Source organism: Columba livia, chromosome 11 (genome assembly GCF_036013475.1).
Source record: "Columba livia isolate bColLiv1 breed racing homer chromosome 11, bColLiv1.pat.W.v2, whole genome shotgun sequence".
NCBI classification, from domain to species: Eukaryota; Metazoa; Chordata; class Aves; order Columbiformes; family Columbidae; genus Columba; species Columba livia.
The window spans coordinates 4372473-4393576 of record NC_088612.1 but is presented as its reverse complement, the minus strand read 5'-3'; the positions used below and the strand labels follow the sequence as shown (position 1 = coordinate 4393576).

The window sequence follows — 21104 nt, the reverse complement described above, 5'->3', positions numbered from 1 at the left end:
TCAGGCTGTGTGGAGCATAGGCACTGTAGTGACAGACTGCCATCGTTTAGGAGCCTTTTATTGTGGAGAGACAACAGAAGCAAAAGGTCAGCGATTATCAGCCCCATATTGGACATGGCCAAAAGTGCTTAAATTACTTGCCCAGCTTCAGAGAGTGAAACCTGTGGCAGAGCAGGAAACTAGCTCAGATTTCCTGAGGCCCACAGTGGCACCTCTGATGTGCTGTGACTCATGGCTTACTCAGGGCTGATTAACAATAGTTTAGATTTCAGTTATCAGAGGTTACCCATCTCCTCTCCCCTTTGCATTACATTTCTAGAACTGTTTCAGTGATCACATTTTACGGGCACTCTTGCTTGTAGAATTAATTTTGAAACCCAAATACCTGAGCATCTACAGATACTTTGGTTCACCATAGGTGATAAAAGACACTAGAGAAGACCTGTAATTCCATGCCACTTACCTAAGCCAGCCTCAGACAAGCAGCAGTCCCAGTTCTGATAAGCTACGTTTGAAAAGACCTTGGATTTGCTAGCTGCAAATTCAGGGGAACTGTGGTTGTTTGACAAGAATAAGAAATGTAGTCAAATTATTTTCAAACACCTTCAAAGTAGACTCCAATGGGAGGGGAGACCCTGCTGGCCCCACATTTGTGATGGACATGCTTCTGCTTGCAGGTTTTCTGCTCTCATTTTATCAGCATCCTCTGTCATCATTACATATCCTGAACTTTCTTAACATTGATTTACTTTTTTGTTCAGATGTGTCTCTAACTTCTTTTCTCAGTTGCTCCTTATACAGCAATTTGAACAAACTGTCAAGCAAAAATTCGCTGGATTAGCATAAAAAAAGGTTTGCTTGATTCTTAGTTGCTAACAGGGGGGTCAGATTGAAGAGAACCACAGACACACGCACAAAAAAGAAGCAGTAAGTCAAGCTTTTTGCATCTTCTGAAAGTCTTTGAAATGCAACTTGTTCTTCTTTTACATTCACAGTTCAACTAATATTGAACTCTGGAACAGATCTCTTCTTGTCCAAGTAAAACCTGGCTCCTGTCTAAGATAGCAGTATGTTCCACAGGTTTTATGCCACTGCATTTACCATTCAGGCCAGAAACTTGTATAAACTTCTCTAAACTAGCTTCAGATTTTCTTTTTCCCCCTACTGGGAGCTGTAGGAACAAAAAGTTGCAATATTTAATTTCCTTGCAGGTTTCTTAGTGCTTCTCTCTGGAAAGGAGTTTGATCTTTTCCCACTTTGCTTAGAAGACGACACAGGTGGGGAAGTAGTGTTACTTTTGCCAGCTGCAGTATTGCTAATTTTCTCAAGCTGCAAGGTATAGAAAACAACAGAAATAGCTGCATAGTATCTGACTAGCAAGCCTTAACAAAGTTCTTTACTTCAGGTGTGCTTGATGTTGCTGTACAGGGAGCCCAATAATGATTTGGTAGTAAACTTTCTCTTTAATGATCTCATTTTCCCTTGTAACTGTGAAAATGAAAGAGATTGGCTTAATCCTACCAGCTTGTTCCAAAGGCAGGGGAGACTACATGCAGTATCGAGCAACACAACAACATGTCAGGAAAGATAAATGAAATGGTTTTGTGGTGTCAGCTTGTGAAGAAATGAGATGAAATATTTTTTCCATACGCTGAATGAGGCCAGACAAACTCTGTCTAGATCCTCGGCTCACTACAACCTGCTTGTATCATTTTTGGAGGAGAGAACAGTCTTTATGGCAGACACTCAACCATGCTACACACTCTGAAAAATACTCCCTTTTCTCAGAATAAAATTCTTTGTAGCTAGAGAAGACAGAGTGGAAGTTATTTGGGAGAATCTTCTGAAATAGCCAACTGTGATTTTATACAGCACTACTATTTTTTTCTTAGGTTCTAACTCCTATTGAATTAGAACTAAATGAATAAAGCCCGATAAAAGCAGAATTCAAAAAATCAAGTGCCTGTTCCAGGTGACCTCATATGTTGGAAAGCAAGTTCTGGGTGATTGTGGGTTACTGGAAGTCTATGTGATTTTCCTTTCCAGGGCTAGCGTGGCTCTAGTTTCTACTAAGTTGTTTTCAGGTAAATACATATTATTTAGGCCCTAAAGTTTTAGTTATCAGAAACTTCAGATTGTTGCTTTCTAATCAAAACAAAACAAACAAAACCCAAAACAACACCACCAGTACAAAAACCAGACAACAAAACTTCATGTTATTCCCGGGAGGATTATCTGTGTGTAAAACGTGCATTTTTCTGCCTCTGTCCTACCCACATTCCTGTGAATTTTATTTACTATCAAACCAGTGTCAAATGGGAGAGACAACATTTTCTGTAAATAGCAACCACTAAGTCTCATTTTTAACACTGAAAATATCACAGTGTGTGGTTTAAGTACAGCAAATTGAGCATGAAGAAGCAGCTTTCAGGATAAGCTTTATGTGCAGAGCCCCAGAGTCTCCGTGGGGGGAGGGAAAAAGTCTAAAGACAGTAACCTTTGTTTTCCTTTCTTTTTTTAAACATGCAAGTAACGATTCTCGAGCTTTCATTCACAACTTCTCAAACATTGAGTATATTAAGGCCTGTAAAACTGCTTATTTCATGGCTACATGCCAAATACTAGCAAGACACTCTATTCATGGCAGTAGCTGAAAGCACCGTCCGTTCTCACTGTATCTCTCGGGCCACAATCACTGGTGTCAGATGTTTTTACTGACCAGACTGTGGAACTGGTGAGCAGTGAGCTTTCCCACCCTTCCCTTCTCCCAAGCATCCGACAAGCCACGGTTTCAGAGCGGCTACACCCTGCTTGTTATTGTTTAATTCAAGTATTTAAGGTGGGTTCTTTTTTATTTTCCTTAGCCTTTCACCTTTATTTAAAATAGAGTGCATTCAAGGGACATCTGTGTTACTGGCAACAACATCACATGAAGGAGGTTTCTATAAATAACATCACTATTAAATAAACGGCTGGAGCACAGCATTTACTAGCATGATGAAGTCAGTATTGTATTATTTGCTCTTGGCAGATCTGACTGTTAGTGAAATAAAATAGATTTTTTTTTTTAAATTTTGAAACAATATGTTTAATGCACAAATAAAACTGAAAAGCAAGATTCAGAAGATGTGTCGCAAAATTGCCTAATTTCTTAGGTGACACTGGCAAAGTGACTAATATCCAAATTCAAAAAGTGTGCTTTCTAGTAACTTTTATCTCTGTTTTTCAGCTGTAAAATGGAGTTAATAATACTGAAGTAGTTCACAAAATATTATGATGGTTAAAACATTCATGTGAGCAAAGTACATTAAGTTTCTCTGGCTGAATGAGTCACTACAATACAGAAATTATTTCAATTTGAGATGTTTGGCATGTGAAGGAGCAAGGTAAATACTAGATAATTTTCTTCTGTTTTCACAACTGAAGAAATGTCAACTCTCTAAAACAGAGGCCAGACTTTCAAAGAGCATAATTGTAGACATACCCCAAACTAGTCCTAAATTGGTTTGCTAAGGGCTGGTCAAGGTCTAGCCAAAGCTGTGATTTGCTGTGGAAATCCAGCAATTCAGCCTGCCAAACTCCTTACTCCATCTCTAAAATATTACTCTTAAACTAGCTAAGTAGGTAAACCCAGCTTGAATGTTCATGCTGTGAAGAAATGACTGCACTGAAGACAATTTAAGTTAAGCGAGTAACGTGATAAAAATAAGGTTTGTCTGAGAGAATCAGGGAAACAAAAAGGAACATAAGATGACATAGGAAGTGGCAATAGACATGATTTCACCAAGAGTGCCCAGTAGTAGCAAAGAGATGATGGAAGAAAACCTACAGAACTGATTAGAGTAACATATTGCTTTCCTATTCCCAAACATCCCATGGGATGTAATGAACATGTTATAAGAGAGCTGCATAATCCACGCGTTAGCCAACATTAAGTAAACAGATTTCCCAAGCACAATGTCTACAGGCTGCATTACATTTCTATGTAATGCTAGAGGTTTAAAATGTATATGACATTTATTTAAGGGAGAAACCAGTTCAGCTGAAAGTGAAGAACATTTTGCCAAAAGATTTGTATGTATCAATGAACGGACCTTGGAAATACATATATGCAAGTACAGATGCCTGTTTGAAAACTGGACCCACAATTTTAAGCAAATTATATCCTCGAGAAAGCAAGTTGTGTGGTTTCTGAAGAATACATGGATAATAAGCATATCTAAGTCTCACCATGCTCCAAGATTTTCAAAGTACACCCAAAATACCATTTCTCTTACTTTTTTTTTCTTTGTAAAACACTCAAATAATGTAGCTCTTAAAATAAATTAACATAGAAAAGCCTAAGAGAGAGGAATCAGGAATGAATAGACAACAAACCAAGAAGTATCTTTTTGCTGTCATATAAATACATGACTCATCCACACCCTAAATACTATGTACAGTTCTGTTCCACTCATCTTAAAAAAAAAAAGATATGTTAGAACTGGTAAATGTTCTGAGAAAGGTAACAAGGATGATTAAGGATTTGCAAGAACTTTCATATAAAAAATACTAGGTAGGCTGGGAATCTTCCGACTGGATAAAGTGGAGGAGGCTGCAAATCATTACTGACGTAAAAGCATTAGATAAAGAATAACTGCTGTCTCTTTCAATGCAAGAACCAGGCACATAGAAATGAAGATACAAAGAGCCAGCTTCAAAAGTGTAAAGTTTCTTCATTCAATAGGCAATAGTAAAATTCATTTTTAAAGGATATAATGGATACGAGAAATTTATGTGGGTTTGTGACAAGTATGAACAAGTTCCTGGAAAATAAATCTTTTGGGGTCCCTCTACAGAAAATCCTCCAGAGGTTCAGGAAGTTCCCTGAACTAAAAATAGCTGAAAAACAGGAGAGTATGTGGCAGAAGTATCATTTATTCTTGCTCAGTTCTTATTCTTCCCTGATTTTTTTTTTTTTTCAACAGGTCTCTTTTGCTGACACAGAACACACTGATATAGTATGATCTGGCTCCTGAAGTAATAATGTTCTCAGCACTCCTGAATTTTCTACAGCTGCTTCAACTCCTTCGTGCAATTTATTGTCTACCCCATTGGCCACGATCTTGTTGTTCCAGCCACCCCTCTGCCTGATGAGGCACAAACCAGGGATCCTGCACTGCTGGGAGTTCTACCTATTGGTGAAAATTATCTCCTTAACTTTTGTCAGCTCCTCTGCTCTCTTAGCAAGGTCAATCTTTTCTCCTCAGTACCATATGTGTTTAACATTGGCCCAAAACCTTGGGTGGCAAAATTGTTTTATGCTAGTTTTTGGTATTGCTGTTTTGCACAGTCTCATGACAGATTTGTCTGTATTGCTTCAGTTTTGGAGTCAGGATGTTGGACTAGATGTCCAATGGGCTGTAAAGCTGTTCTTATTTTTTACGAAAACTGAGTCATGTGTCACTTTACACAAAAAGGTGCAAACACAAAAATGCCGTGCTAGCATAAATTCATTAATGAATGGGTTCAAAATCAAGAATTAAGATTACAGTTGAAACTGTTAATGACTGATATTTGGTACATTTTTCGTGTATCTGTTGTGGAGATATGAAATTAGATCTTCATGGGTCAAGTATATATTTCTCCTGGGCCAGTCACTGGGAATAACACCAGATGTCATTAAGTGGAAGTGATATTTGTATCATTTTGCAGGACTGACTGACTGTGCCCTTAGGTACCTTTTATTGAGATGCAGCATTAAAATATTGAATGCTGAAAAACAATAAGGTTAGAGGAATACAATCACCAAGTAAAACAGCACATAATTAAATGTAAATTTCCACTGTAGAGCTCTCATGTGTTGGTATATGAGCCTCAGGAGAGGAGCGGGCAGGTTAGGTCTAACACAGACTTGTTTTCTTTGGCCAGTAAACAGCTAATAATTTTTTAACATGGCTCTTGTTTCAGATATCACATTCTATGTGACTGACCTTTTGTTTCCCTCTTTTAAGTCTGTTGAGATTCTTTAATGTACAAGGTCTTTTGATTCTATATATATATATATATATATATTTTTTTTTTTTTTTGCTTAAGGTAAGAAGGTGATCTACTGTGTCGTGTATTAAAGAGAAGGCAAATATTTTTGGTGACAACTCAACACCTAACGGTTCAAATCCACCCTGCACTGATGTTGGTTTCCCTATCCTGTCTCCCTCGAGCCATATGTATTTTTGATTACAGTGCAGCCACAGGGTTGCATAATAAATCAGTGACTACAGTAAACCAGCAGTAATGACACATTCAGAAGTGTAACTGGTGGCATTCAGCCGTCAGTGAGGGGTCTATGGGGAGCTGCAGTACCCAAGCGGGAGTGTGGAGCACACACCATCTCTTCCAGAACAACCTCACATGACTGACAACAGTGAAGCTTGCACTCTCTGTTTTAGGTTAACACGACTGTCAACTTGCTAACTGGCATGACTGTAAAAACTGATTTAGAGGCACTCAGCAAAATGACTGTTGAGCAGCAAACTTGCATGATTTACCTCAGGCTGAGAGCACAAGCTCTGGCTGTGGTGAGAAGCTGGTTGTCCTTTCCCTCTCCCATGCTGGTCTTCTGAGGGGCTTCGCCGGGATAAGTCTGCAGTGCCAGCTATGAAAAGAAGGTGCCAAACATTTTACAATTTGCTTTTCAAATGACAATTACCCTTTGATTCTTTTGAGTCCCTGGTTTGCTGATGCCCGGTACCTGTACAGACTCAGGCTGGGGACAGGACGCTGTCCTAACAACAGCTTGGGAGATCATTTGTCCAGACCCACTTTAGTATTTCCAAATTTCATTTCTAATAGCCACCCACTAAACAAAGATTAATAAGTCCACACAAAAATACCCAATACATTCATATAATACCTTTACCACTTCATCCAGGTTCCATATGTTATTCCAATGACTGGTCTGGATTTGTAAGCTACTACCTAATAGCTTCACACCTACCACACCTACAAAACACAGTAACACGGCTGTAACTAAGCATATCATATAAGCAGATTGAGTAATTCAGACAAAGCAGTGTGGTTGTCTAAAATGCAACCCAAACACCATATGTCATTATGAGCTATGTGCCTGTTCTAAAGGCAGATGTTGAAATACTTCAGATCCGTCATAGCTAAATACTCCAACACTGCTGGACTGTTGCATAACAGGTATAGAGGTACCACAACCTTTCTCGAGACACATAATTAAGTGGTAAGGGTTTAGTCAATCATATCACATATGAATATGCAGAGCACTTCTCAAAATGAGCATTGCAGTTTTTAGGAGAAATCCACTAATTCACATGTTTCATAACTGGAGTACTGTCATGATTTACAAGTGTACGGTAGAAACCAAGATATTTAAGAGTTAAAAGAGCAGTTTGAAGTTCTCAAACTATATTTAGTGTTCATAAAACTTGCTACAGTCCGTGGACATGGTTCTTCCATCAGTTAAATTCATATTACTTTCAAAGAATTACTCCCTTTTCATAGTTTTAATAACCCTGTTTTTCTACTGACTGAACTTCCTTTGAAACAGAGTAGTCTCTAAAAGGTAGACTGGCACAGATACTTATTCGCATTAAATTTTTTCATTTTTCCACTATGCTTCTTTACACACGGGCTTCTCTTGATTAATTTTTTATTTCACTCTTACTTGGCTCTGTCTGCAATTTTCTTTTCCTTTTTTGCCAACTCTCTGAAACATAATGAAAACACTCTGCATTAAAGCAGACTTGGAAATAGCATAACAGGATTGCTCACCCCAAGTATAAACACATTCCTTTTTCTACAATTATCTGATACCTCCTCCTTTCTAAACAACAACAACGAAAAAAGAATGTACACATAGAAATAGAGTACTTGAGAGGCTGTCATTATGGTCCAGTAGCTTTATTTTAAATTTTAATGTCTAGTAAATTTACTGCAAAATTAACTTTTTATGTATATACAGAATGTTAATTTATGTGTTTATTTAATCACACGCACACAAACACATGCATGTATTAGGAGCTACCCGTCAATGGAATATGGCTGCTGCCACAATCTCATGCCAACAAAAATGATTGCTAAAAATGAAGTTGACAAGCTCAGGGTCTTCACATGAGTTTCTTTAAGACAAAATATAGATGTTTGCAACAAGCTCTTCAGACCGAGTGCATCCTGATGGTAGCAATTACATTTTCAATGCACCACTCAGGAAGTTGACTGCCAAACTTCCATTCATAAAACACAGTATTAGAAAGCACACTTTAATAGCATTTTGAGTGTTTATACCTTAAAGTAATGAAAAATTGCCTAGGTTGTGGAGCAAGAATAAAATATTACATTCTACATATATTCATATTTCTTGATTAAAGACAATAAAGTCAGATTAACATTTGACTATATCCTTTTACAGTGGTCAGAAATTTATGTGAAATTTAAATGAAGTTGCCCAGCTTCTTACAGATCTGATTCCGTACAGGAAAGACAGACGTTGCGAAAGCAAACAAGTGATTGCTCTTGACAGGGCAGTCAAGACAAAAATGCAACAGGAGGGCTTGGGCTCCAACAACAGCCTCAGATCATTCCAGCTGCAACCACTCTTAGCATCAGAAGTACACCAATGACAATATGATGCTCATGGCAAATTTATTTAACCTACTTATACCAACTCTGCATTTGACAGTTTTCTAGTAGACAGCATTTCATGTATATCTGACACCATTGTTGAAGAATCTCAGATGGCATCTATTACCAGTGCATAAAGTACATTTACTTTATGGCTCACTACAACTTGGGAAAGAGCAAACTGGCTTTGCTGATGTTATACAGCTATTTCTGCAGTCCAACATTTGGACAAACCCCCAACATTTCACAGCACTGAATCCCAATATACTTACAATCAAGTACTAGCTCATCCTGGAACTACTGGAAAACATTCTTTCAAATAAAGGCACACAGAGTTCAAGTAATGTTTGCCAGTCTATGAGAAGCAAACAAAATGGGTTATCTGAAGGATGACAAAACATGAACAATAGTTTCAGTATTGAACATCAGCAATGTCTGGTATTGCTTCATCTTGTGTTTTTACCATAAGAAAGAGCAAAACCATATTGCCATAACTGCAAAGACTGTTTTCTCTTCTGTCTAAATCCAGCTCTGGCAGAAGATGAATGGGGTATTTGGACTGTGTCAAAGAGGTGAGTATGGAAAAAGCGAAAACAGTGGTTCTGGCTCATTCACTGAACTTGTTACAGGAACGGACAAGAGCCACTGTTTCTTAAACAAGGTGATCCCCTCAAAAATCTGGCACCTAGTAGCTAATCTGCAAGCAGCCAAGTTAAACACCTGTATGCCAGACAAAACCAGCTGTCTGCCTGTCCTGCCAACCCATCTGCTCAATATACCTCCTGCTAGAGGGCTGAGATCTTTCGGTACATACACAGTTCAAATACAAGGTTGGTGTTTGTTGGTGTTTGTTTGATTATTTTCTGTGCTCTAATCTTCCCTAGGACCCCAATTTTCAAAGCACCCATTGATTAACTACAATGGTACTACTACCTTTATTATCACCGGCAGCTGGACATCAGTTCAGTTTTAACTGGCTACTGTAGAGATATAAGTAACACACACACTAAATAAGTTATTATTAAACTGTTATTGCCTTCATCACCCGTCAATACACAAACACTGTGTTGCTCAAACATTTGCCACAAGAAGTAAAAATTTAAGATAAGATTATGTTTTAAAAAAGTTAATCTTTCAAAGGATTCAAGAAGGAATTCCATAAGGGACTTAAAAGAAGGTGCTTTTGGCTATGTAATTCAAACAGCACCTCATGAAATAAAAATAGAACTAGGTTCTATTATGGCATACATATATTTCAGAAGGGATTGTATAGCTGCTGGACTTCAGGAAGGAAAAGGAAAACCCATGGAAGTTGCCTTTCATTTAGTTTATAGCAGCTCCACAGTTATACATGCAGCTGTTACTGGCAATATCAGAAGCTGAATTGGTATCAAGGGAAGAAATGCCACCCCACGCTCTCTTCTCAGCACAGGGGTTTTCAAGTCCATCCTCAAAAAATGAACTTTTTTCAACTAATAACAAGATACAGGTGTTTTTATTGCTCACACTGGTGTAACAGCAGCTGCAGAGAACCCCCAGCAAAGTCCCACAGAAACCTTGTGAGAACGCTCCATTCTCAGGCCGGCCGTTTGTTCTATACACACAAGAACATTTATTTTCCCCACCTTGCCTACAGGACCCACTTTCTCCCAAGTTTTCCAGGTCAGTTTGCCCACCTCTTTTGGGAAGTGTGTCAACATTGATCTGGATTAAGGGGTTCGTTTAGAAAAACTGTTTATAATAACTTTCATTTCTTTTATCTCTCATTCTGCTCCTTACCATGTTACTCTTTTGGAGGAGGAGGAGGGGTTAAATTCGTACCAAAAGAGCACTGACCAATTTGCGTCTGAAGAGAAATGACTATGCATCCACCTTTTAAATGTTCCTAACAGCTTTTCTCTCTTTGCTGGGTGCAGGGAAGCTTCTCTCCCCAGTGAATGCTTTGTTTGCTCTTTGTTCACAGAGGCTATCTGTCTATTTTCAAACTGGTAAAGCTTAACTAGTGCTTCACAGGGTGTTCCTGACCAGGGAAGCTAATACAAACCAGCAGGACACTTTCAGCATTGTGTACATTCCCTTTATGTGATGTCACTCTTACTGCTGACAGGGATGGGGAATGCATTTAGATTATTTACTTTTCTAAAGTATATAGGCAAAGTACAAAAACTATCTGAAAATGATTCATTTCAGTGTATTTCAACATCATTTCTGGTGCAAAGTATATTAGAAGAGGGAAGTCAGAACTACAACCTCACTTCTTTCCCAGCTATCAAATATTTGCTCTAGAGATTGTGGCTTTCCATGAACTTCAATTTTAATAAGGAACTCTTATCTTTAATTTTAAATAAGCTGATACCAGAAAAATTTTGGAAGGGCATCATTGTATTACTTAATTCGACAGTACCTTTTTAAGTATGCACATATCATTAGGTTTCACTGTAAGCTCTGTTAAACAAGATAGCGTTTTTCATTGGATGGCATAGTTGGGAATAACAAGCATATTATCAGGAATTTCTTACAGTCAACTCTTTTACTGATATGGATGGAGCTTCTTGTGCACATCCTCACTCACAGAGCACGGGAGCTGAACACTCCTTGACTATAAGCACTATATAAGCACTACTTAGCAACAACTAAAACATCAGTGCATTATCAACGTTATTCTCATATTAAACCCAAAACACAGCACTATACCACCTACCAGAAAGAAAATTAACTCTATCCCAACCAAAATGAATACAACAGTATTTTTAAGTTTTATAAGTATTATGTCGTCATTGCACCTCCTTAATAGAGAGAGAAATTGGATCTTTCCAGAGGGAGAGGAGGAAGAGGGAGGACATTGCAATTGCTGGTATAGCTTTATAGCTTTTCTTTCTTCATAGAATCGCTCATGACAAAGTGAACAATGATTCACTGAGCTCAGTCTTCAGCAGAAAACTCAAACTATAGATAAGAGATTGGAGGACTGAGGTTCTTCACCACTGAGCTGACTTGTTTTGTGGCGCGAGTGGTGTTTTGTGTTTTTTTTTTTTGTTTGTTTGGTTGTTTTTTTTGTTTGTTTGTTTGTGGTTTTTTTTGTTTGTTTTAATTTTATTTTTGGCTGGGAGGGATATGATATTAATCTTAGAGCTTGAATTCGTGAAAGGTGCTGCCTTATTTTGGGACAGCTGCACAATTCCTTACTCTGGCTTCTCCTCTCTTCAAGATTGCCCTGCTAAGAAGGGTCACCTCAGGTGTCCTGGAAGAGATGATGCTGAATGGCTGTTTACAACTCACCATACTCAGAAAAAGTAGCACCAATTTCATGCTCAGTCTGGCTCTAAATGCTGATGGTTCAGCAGCTGTACAAGACTGTTACTGATATAGAACTGCATTACTTGCTCAACTATGGATTTATTTTATTAAACTTGAAGTGGCAGAACTTTTCAGAGTAAGGCACTTTTGGGAAGTTCCTTTAACTATATCCAAACCAGAGGTAAAAAAATATTTGGACTCAAAAGTAAAACTATACTCTTGAATTCTAATTCAAAGATGTGATTCTAACCTCCTCTTATCCATCATTAAAAAAGTAGAATGGAATAGTTCTGAGTAGGAAGATACATGTCAAGTCTCTTTCTATTTTTAAGTAATGTTCACCCCACTTGCTACTGTCAGAGTGCAAGAACTCAAAGACAATATGTACATGAAGGTCAGAGTGCAGCCCTCTTTAACTACTGAGTTGTGTGAGGGAATGTGAAGAATTTAATACAGACTGCAAATTGTTCCATTTCCCTTAATTATTTTCTCTGTGTCAGATACAGTTCTTTGGTGGGTGTTTGTTTTTGCAACCATAGTGATGAGATACATTTGCTGGCTGCAGTCAAAATAATTCCGAGCAGTTATCTACTGGCATCATTTTTTATTCAGCAAATCCAGACATTTGCCTGCTTTACACCAAAAGGGTAAGAAATAGCTCCTGAAATAGCTCTTAAATTATTTTTCTAAATCAGACTCATAGTTTATTTTTTGATACATTCCCACAAAAAATCAAGATCACTCCTCATGCCAACACAGAACTGGATCCATTCAAAATTTTCTTATTATTCTGTTCTTGAGAAAAAACAAAAAAACCCAACAACTCAGATGATCTCATTTAAATCATAAATATGAATATTCTTCACAGCAACTTCCTTTATAACATGTGCAATAAATCACTGTTCCTCCAATGCTGCTCTGCTACTACACCTCTTGGTGTGAAAAGCTGTCAGTATATGATTTGACAAACTGCTGACAAAACCAACTTGATTTTAGAACCACACGGGAATCCACCGCTCACAGATAGATCATAGTTATCTGGCAGCAGTGTATTTAAAATCATGTATGTATAAGCGTATAAATACACACTGGCTAGTTGACTTTACTGACCTGGGATGTAAGCAATGATTTTGACAGACCATACTGCTCACAGCTTTGCAGAACAGAGTTTAACCCCCTGTGATTAGATCCGAGGCTCTGATTACAAGTCTTGCTGGAGTTATGAGGGACAGTGGAGCAGCGCCCTTGTCAGCTGCTGAAATCAAAATCCACCAAGGACTCTGAATCAGAGCTCACAGGAAAATAGAAACTGAACTTTACAGCAGTTTGCTCTGCTACACCGGACCGCAGCTTTGGAGGACACGCACATTACCTTCCCACCCCTCCCACTGGCCCGATAGCATCTCGCAGGAGAACAGGCAGAGAGCTGGAGGCAGGAATCTCTTTAGTCATGCCAGTGTGAATTGGCAGAGCTTGGGATTCCAAGCACGTATTAACATGAGGAGGCCTTATTCTCAGAGCTGGAATAGCCCCATTGATTCAGTGTGTCCAAAGAAACTGGATTATGAAACAAAAGTAAATTCTACCCTCATGTTTTATCTACATCACTTATTGATGTGTGGTGCTTTCGATTCTGTTTTCAAGAAGGGGCGGCTGTGGCTGCAATACAACCAGGCAGTTAACAGTGCTGGGGAGCCTGTGGATTGCAAAGAGCTGAATAAGCTGGTAGGAAAGGTAGGAGACACTTGATTTGGGGAACCATCCGTGGTTAATACTGTTTCAAGTAACTCTTGGCCAGTATCCAGCTAATCTGGATTCCAGAACTGTCACAGAGCTAGTAGTTATTTTGCCAACACTCGCTGGCCACCCCCCGGAGCTGCTCTAAGCCACCACTGCAAGTAGCAGAGGACTAAAGGTTCGTCTTTTTTTTTGTCAAATTACAAAAGGAGGTTGATTTTTGAAAGGAAACCAATGTATAAGCTTGCTCACATAAACTGGAATCAACAAAATACTTTTTGTCTCTGGCATAAGTTTTGAAACCAATGTGAGGACAGAGATGACTTTAGGGACCTCAGCCCATTCCCTGACTGACATCTTTCCAACATAGTCACTTTCCATCATGAAGAATGCATTGTCATGACTGTAAGGAACCCTTTGTGCAGGACTGAATTTAACAATACAGCATTGTAGGAGCAATTTGTTTCCCTTTCATTAATGAAGATGTATAGGACATTAAGTACTAGTCACTGACTTTTCATTGTTTCTGTTAGAAGAGATGGCATTTGCTGTTCCCAGTTTAAGAAGGAGCTGGGATGGCTGTCAGAGCAGTTGATGTCCTCCAGGATGGGTGTTGCTAGTGAGTATTATTGTTAAAAAATATAAATAGTTTCTAAACAAAATGTTGTAGGAGGATGAAAGTTCAGCTAAAGCTGGGCAGCGGCCAGCCTGGGTTTCATGGAGTAATTGCTAATTGTGTAAGCTCTGCCCAGTGCTCTGTTTACCAAGGATGTTTTGCCCATTTTAGCTGAGGTGGGGCTCATTTCCCTAACAGACACAGAACAGAGCTGCAGTCTGCTCAGTATCCTGCGCGACAGAGCATGCTCAGATCCTCAGGCATTCACAAAAAGTAAAAGTAACTTCCCCCCGCCGGCTTCCTGCTATATAGTGGGCTCAGATAAAAGGCTCAGCATGTCCCTCACGTTCAATATTTACCTTCTCTTACTGTCAGAATGTCAGAAACGTTCAAGGTCGAGTGCAATTCACTGCTCACCCCAGTTAATCCTTCCTGTCAGACTTGGTTTAAATGCAGCATTCCCAGTATTCCATTTTGACCATTAGCGCACGCAAGCAGTAGAAGAAACTGAATGCACAGTTCCTGCCTTGAGTTTGTTCAGTAAGTCCCGCTCACAGATAATAACAGTACAGCAACACGTGTGCTGTGATCATACTAGCCAACCTCAGTTCTAGTGCAGTCAGAAGAAAGCTTAAATTTATTTGTTGCAAAAAACTCGCATTCATGTAAGTAATTTACCTCTTGCAAGAGCTGCTAGCTGGAAAACAGCACAGTATAAAAATGTCGCTTTGTTTGTTAACGAGCTCTTTCCCTCCTTCATTATAAAATTAACCCAATACTGAATAGTGTTTTAAATAACCTAAAGCTTAAAGCATGTGGTATCTGATTGAAGGAGTGGTTTTAGGATGCACAGAATTCCCTGCCAAAAATTCAGAAACATCAGCCACAATAATTCTGCAAATTAGTGCCAGGTCAGAGGATTGTAATTATCATTTTACTATGATTATTCTTATAATGCCACATCACACTGGTAATTTCTGCTGCAGTTGCCCTACAGTTAGGGCAGCCACTTCTACTTTGCTATCTTGTAAACACCAGAATCTTACACATTTTTCAGATCTTATGAGGTATTTATATAGTCCCATGCTAAATCAGAACACTTGAAATAGTTTTCTGAACCCATTACACAGAATTGGGTAGCACTGGGTGGCCCACACGGAACTGTGTACTTGTGTTACGCTCAGTGGCACTGGAGCTGTGTCTGCAGCAGCAGCCTTAACTCTGGATTCCTCAGCCTTTGCCAAATCACATCTAGAACATGGAAAACCTTGTACGACTCTGTTTGCTTAACAGGAGTATGATCCACATACCTCACCTTTAAAAATTAGGAGAAAAGCATTGAGTGCACTGGTCTTTCGCTTTTACCCGTGACGCTGCACTTGAGAAGACAAAAGATTTGAGATAAAGCAATTCTTTGCACCCTGTCCCAAATCTGAGTCATAGCTCTAGGGACCTCGAGGCCTCTGAATAATATTTCCTTTGCCCGTTGCCTTTATTTTATTCGCACACCCATCTGACTGAAAGAAGGGGCTACTGATTCCATACCACCTTTGCCAGTAAGGCAGGATGGGTTCTGGCAGGGAAGGATGTGTGAAGTGCCGCAGTACAGAAACAGTGCAGCAAAAGCTTTAAACGATATTGTTCCCTGGGGCTTAGACACACTGAACTGCATACCAGCGCCCGAGAACGTGGTGTACCTGCTGAAAGGAAGGGGCAACCAATTGGGCAAAATTTGTGGAAAAGCAGAAAAAAAATATAATTCTTCCTTCCAGGAACAGTTGGTTTCTGTTGAATTGATGTTCACAGCCTTCAACATACCTCTGGCAAGTTTTGTTTGCAAAAAGTGGCATGTTTAGTGTTTTGGCCAGGCTCACTGCACATACTGATACTACGAGTTTTATTTCCGCTCTTTCCTATTCCCGCGTGCCACGCTCCCACAATTCTCTGCAGCAGGGTTTGGCTGTCATATTTCGCAAGATTTCACAGTGAATATTACATGCTTATTATAAATTACTGAAGTCCAGTGCTTCTGGATCATGTTGGAATTATTGAGAATACTCATATTAGCTCCACAGCAGGCTTCTGTGGTGCTGCCCAAAGAACATCTGACTTACTGCAAATGCGCTCTGTGTTTTGTTCTGAACATGTAACATGAACATATCTGGAACCTCCAAGCTTCAGAGTGTCTCTGCCTAGTGTCCTGAACATCCATAAATCCTGGACAAATGTAGAAAAGGCTCAAATTCCTCCAGCAAACAGATTTCCAGATGGAAAAAGAAGACATGCACAGGGAAATCAGACTGATCAGACCATAATTCCTAGCAATCCCAGTGCTCTGCCTTGTCAAGAAGGACTTGGGCACACATTCTCCCCTTTTTCTATGCCAGCTTTCTGATTCTTCAATACAGAAGTCGGTGTTTCAAAAGTACCATGTAACACACAGAGAAATGCACGTTGTTGAAGAAAAGACCTTGCGTAATTAGCTTGGCACCTATTTAAAAAGAATGTTTCCTATAAACAGGGCAAACAAGAAGCACGCATCCCACCCCAAAGCATCCCCCCCAATGCTCTTCCAATACCTCTTGCTTTACCTTTAAACAGAGTATTTTCCAGTTATCCAAATTAACCCTTCTATTTTCCTCCTCCCTATTGCGGAGAAAGGGAGGAAGATTGTTTCCATTCTCTCTTCTGCCTTTCCTCCCTTCTCTGCTGTGATCCCACACTTGACCCAACCGTGGCACTAATCAAATATTTGCGTGAAACAATTCAGCTTGCTAACTTAAGAAAATTAATTTCATAGTGGGTAAACAGTGGGTCATGGAGGACTCTGTTGAGGACTGGACCAGACGCAAAGTAAACACTGATGTGGTCCGCTGGGAGCAAAGGAACAAGGTTGTCCTGCCAGGAGTCATAAGAGGTCAGCTCACCTTGCTTCATGGAACCATGAGTCTAGAGGTTTATCTATGAACTTTAGCCGACAGGATGGGACTGCTGTATGGACCCAGGAGAGCTTCCAGCCATTCGCATCTCCCTTCTCGGTCCAAGGAGCAGGACACCAACCTGATAGCACCTCTTGTCCAGGTCTCAAGACATGGTTGTATTTACACTCCAAACATCAAGGAGGGGCTGCTCCTTTGGTAGGTACCTAAAAATGAGAAGGAGAAAGAAAGGACCCAAATGAGAAACTGAGTGCATCTGCTTTTCTCTGCCTGCTTTCTCTTTCTGTTTATCTTTAGTTCACATTTCAGCACTCTAAGTGGTAACAATGAAGCAAATTCGCTAAATAAATTGTGAAAGGATTACTTCAGGGTTTTGCTTCTCTATAGCAAGAACAAAACAAAAAAATAGCCCAGTTTAGTAGTATGGGGCCAGTTTAGGGTAATACAATTGCTGGACACCAATTCCCTGGTTGTTCTGCTCCATTCAGCTGTCTCTCCTCAAAACAGGTGGTAACTAAATTACACAGAGAAGGCCATAGAGAAACTATTGGTATTTTATGAACTTGGGAAGTGAATAATAGCTGAAATCATAACTAAAAACCAGGAAGCTGATGTTCTCCTGACATCTGGGTGAATCAGTGCACGCTCAAGAACACCACAGCTCATCATCTCCACATTGCCCTGCTTCTGCTGGCCTCATGTTTGTCTCACGCTATGCCATACAACCCATAGTCATTCCAGTGAGCCATTTTCAGATATAATCATATTACTGTGTAGTATATAACGCTGCAGAGGGACTGATTTCCAAACAAATGTGCCTTTTAAAAGTATTGAGTAGCACAGATTCCCAGGAAAGAGAATAATTTGTTTTGCATGCTGTCAAAATCTCATTTCATATTGAGGTGTTTTGTTTGTGCATTTGTTTTGGGTTTGGTGTTTGTTTTTAGTCATTGTTGTTGGGTTATTTTGTTTGTTTGGTTTGTTTTTTTGACATAGGCTCACATTTATCTCAGGAAAACCTTTCAGATGTCCGAAATTCATCTATTTTAGTTAAATGGCAAGAAAACTGTCACCCAAAACTTTATTGAAATAAAAATATATGGAAATAGAAGATTACCCTCCAGCAGAATTTAGGAGGAAATCCTGCATTTGGCCATAGCCATGTAACATATTAGTACACAGTAAGATTGAGTGTATTATGAAATGTGGGAGCAAATCTTAATGTTTCTAATACCACTGTTGCTATTTGTAGTTTGTACAGAATAACAGTAGTTACAGGCCAGTACACATTGCTCACTGCCTTATTCCTAAAGCTCATATTTTCTAAAATTATGTTCCCTAATTAAACAAAACAGTACTATAATATGAGAGCATTAGTTTTAATGAAAAGCAGTTACATACCAGTCTTCAGCTTAATTTGCTCTTCACGGACCCCAGAAATAAAGGGATTAACTGTTGGAAATCCTTCTGGTACTTTACATCTAATCACAAGCAATTTATGATAATTTATTCCACATGTCTGATACCACTGAAAAAAATTTGCACATGAAGGGTGCTGGTGCCTCCAGGAAGTGAGTTTGTTCTGCTCTAATATTAGCAGCAGATTCCAGCAACGCAACATACAACATTCATTCCATACCCCCAAATTTGTAAGCCATCATTGTATGCATGTACTAAACAAGTCTCTGATAGTGACTGGGCTGAGGTTATCTGTCATATGAGTACCGAAGGACTATCAAGAACTGAAAAAGAAACTTTGCTGATGTTTCAGTCCAATAGGAGAGAAATATCAGAATTAATTTGCTTATTTTTTCCCTAACTGAAGGAGTTCTCAAACCGAGAAAGTACTTTTAACCATGACTTACATTTTCCCGTCTTGATATTGCACACACCCAAAGTGCTGTGGGTTTTTTTTTCCCCTTTTTCTTTAATCAGTAGATTTTTGAAAGGCAAAGCTTTCTTTTTAAACACAGATGCTGTAACAGAAGGGGTGACTTCTGGCGTACACCCACCAATGACTGGACCACATACCCCTTGTGCGGCAACCAGGACTCCTGCTGAATTTGGCAGCGGTGAGACACTATGGCTCCGCTGATTAGCTCTATCTTGACTCGGGATGAAGCCAAGGCACCTGGCTCTGCCTCAATTTACAGTTCGGAATTAACCAGGAAACCTACTATTGGCATGCTCAGCTTCTAATTTGGGAAAAGAAAATACTGTCTGGCAAGCTTGCGAGGCTGCTGACCCTGGTCTGCTGGAACAAGGCGAACCGTGCTGCTCTGCACCCTGAGCTAATCAGCGTTTCCTCAGCTCGCACAAACCCTCTGGAATCTCTGTGAAGAGGAACCTGTGTAACAGACCCATCGTGTCTACTCATTCCGATTGGTGTATAAATTGGATGTCCTGGTGTGATTTGTTATTTTTTTCTGAGATTTTTTTTTCTACTTCCATGTGACAGCATAGCATAGAAGGGGGTGCAGTGTTTTCGGGAGCTTTCAGGTTCCATTAGGCAAACTAGCACTTACTAGGAATTAGTGGCATGAAAACACCTTTCTTACAGTTGCCTCAATGGCCTCCAGGTTCTTATCAGCAGATAAAATACAGCAAAGTGAGTATTTAGACTGCGAGAGAGGCTAGGTTGGCATTTATATTTAGATATTAATTAAGCTCATAAATTAATGACTGTATTTCCTTGGTCATATTTTTGAAAGAGTTTCAAGGTTGGCTTTTTTTATTTCTTCCTTCTGGAAGCACTTGTTCTCTATCTTCCTAACCATAGCTTTTCCCTGAAGGCTGCAAACCTAATTATGAGAGGACTTAAAGAACTGATTAATTTCCCAGTAGCACCATGTCTTCAGTTACCACGTGTATGTCATTCAGTAGTGTTTAGGTTCTGTACCTTGCTATTTAAACCCATCTTCTGGCCTGCAAAGATCAGCAGTGCCAAGCACCAACAGGTGTCTAGGCAAAAAAAGTACTAGAGACCTTGAAATTCAAAGTATTAGTTCACATTCAGTGCTTGTTGCAAGCATTATTTTTCAGATTATGTATCTTTCTAGATGAGGTGGTAGGATCCCAGCTGGCAAAACTCAAAGAAATCCTGTATTATTAAATGTCTTCAATCATTAATAAATCAATCAGTTTCTGTTTGAAACTAAGTCTAAACCACAGGGCAGGTTTAAAAGACTGGAAGTACTTGTGCCACTGGGTAACAAAACATAAAAAAGAAAATATATGTAAGTTCCATTTTCTTTTTTTACAAAGATGGCAAACAGAAAAACACAGGTAGTCCCGGAGGCCTTGTTTTCTCCACAGTAATTCTCATTAAATTCTCATTACCTTAAACTTATAACAACATGTATGTGAAACTGAATTTTTACAAAAGATCCCCCAAGTAAAACTCAATCACACGGGAGTTTTCAGACCTTTGGCTGACTCATGTACGGTTCAGGTGTGATTCCGGGCAATCTGTTGATTTCCCCATTTCAGGGCATTCATTTCAGCCTTTTCTCTTTTTCTTTCATGTTGCAGCCATCAGAGAGGTTTGGCCAATTCAGTTATTTCTGCGGTAGCCAAACAGAAAAGGTACAATGTTAATAACAATATAGCACTGCCAGGAAACAGTTGTGAATGGTGAGTTCAGGGCTATACTAGGAAAGAGCTACAAGGAGACTTCAGATATACGGTTTTAGTGAAAAGAGATGGCATATCCTAAGTATTTCAATTAGTAGCCAGAAACAGAGGGATATAAGATTTAACAATCAGAACTTCTGCTCACACCACTGTTTTTCTGGCACAGATTACACACCAGATTAGTTTTGGGGATAAGATTTTAAAATAATCATTAATTTTCTTTAGAAGAAAGAATGCCAGCCCCTTGGGACCTG

General features: G+C 39.3%; 1 long non-coding RNA gene across 1 annotated transcript in view; it reads right to left on the bottom strand.

Annotated features, from left to right (window-relative positions):
• The window catches only part of LOC110355560 (uncharacterized), a 51178-nt gene extending 30402 nt beyond the window's left edge, over positions 1-20776 (bottom strand). Inside the window, exons 1-3 of the long non-coding RNA XR_002408312.2 lie at positions 20643-20776; positions 17339-17423; positions 6528-6634 (exon numbers count right to left, since the gene is read on the bottom strand). This is a non-coding gene — a long non-coding RNA (uncharacterized LOC110355560). The remainder of the gene's footprint in view (positions 1-6527; positions 6635-17338; positions 17424-20642) is intronic.
• Between the last annotated feature and the right edge of the window lie 328 nt (positions 20777-21104).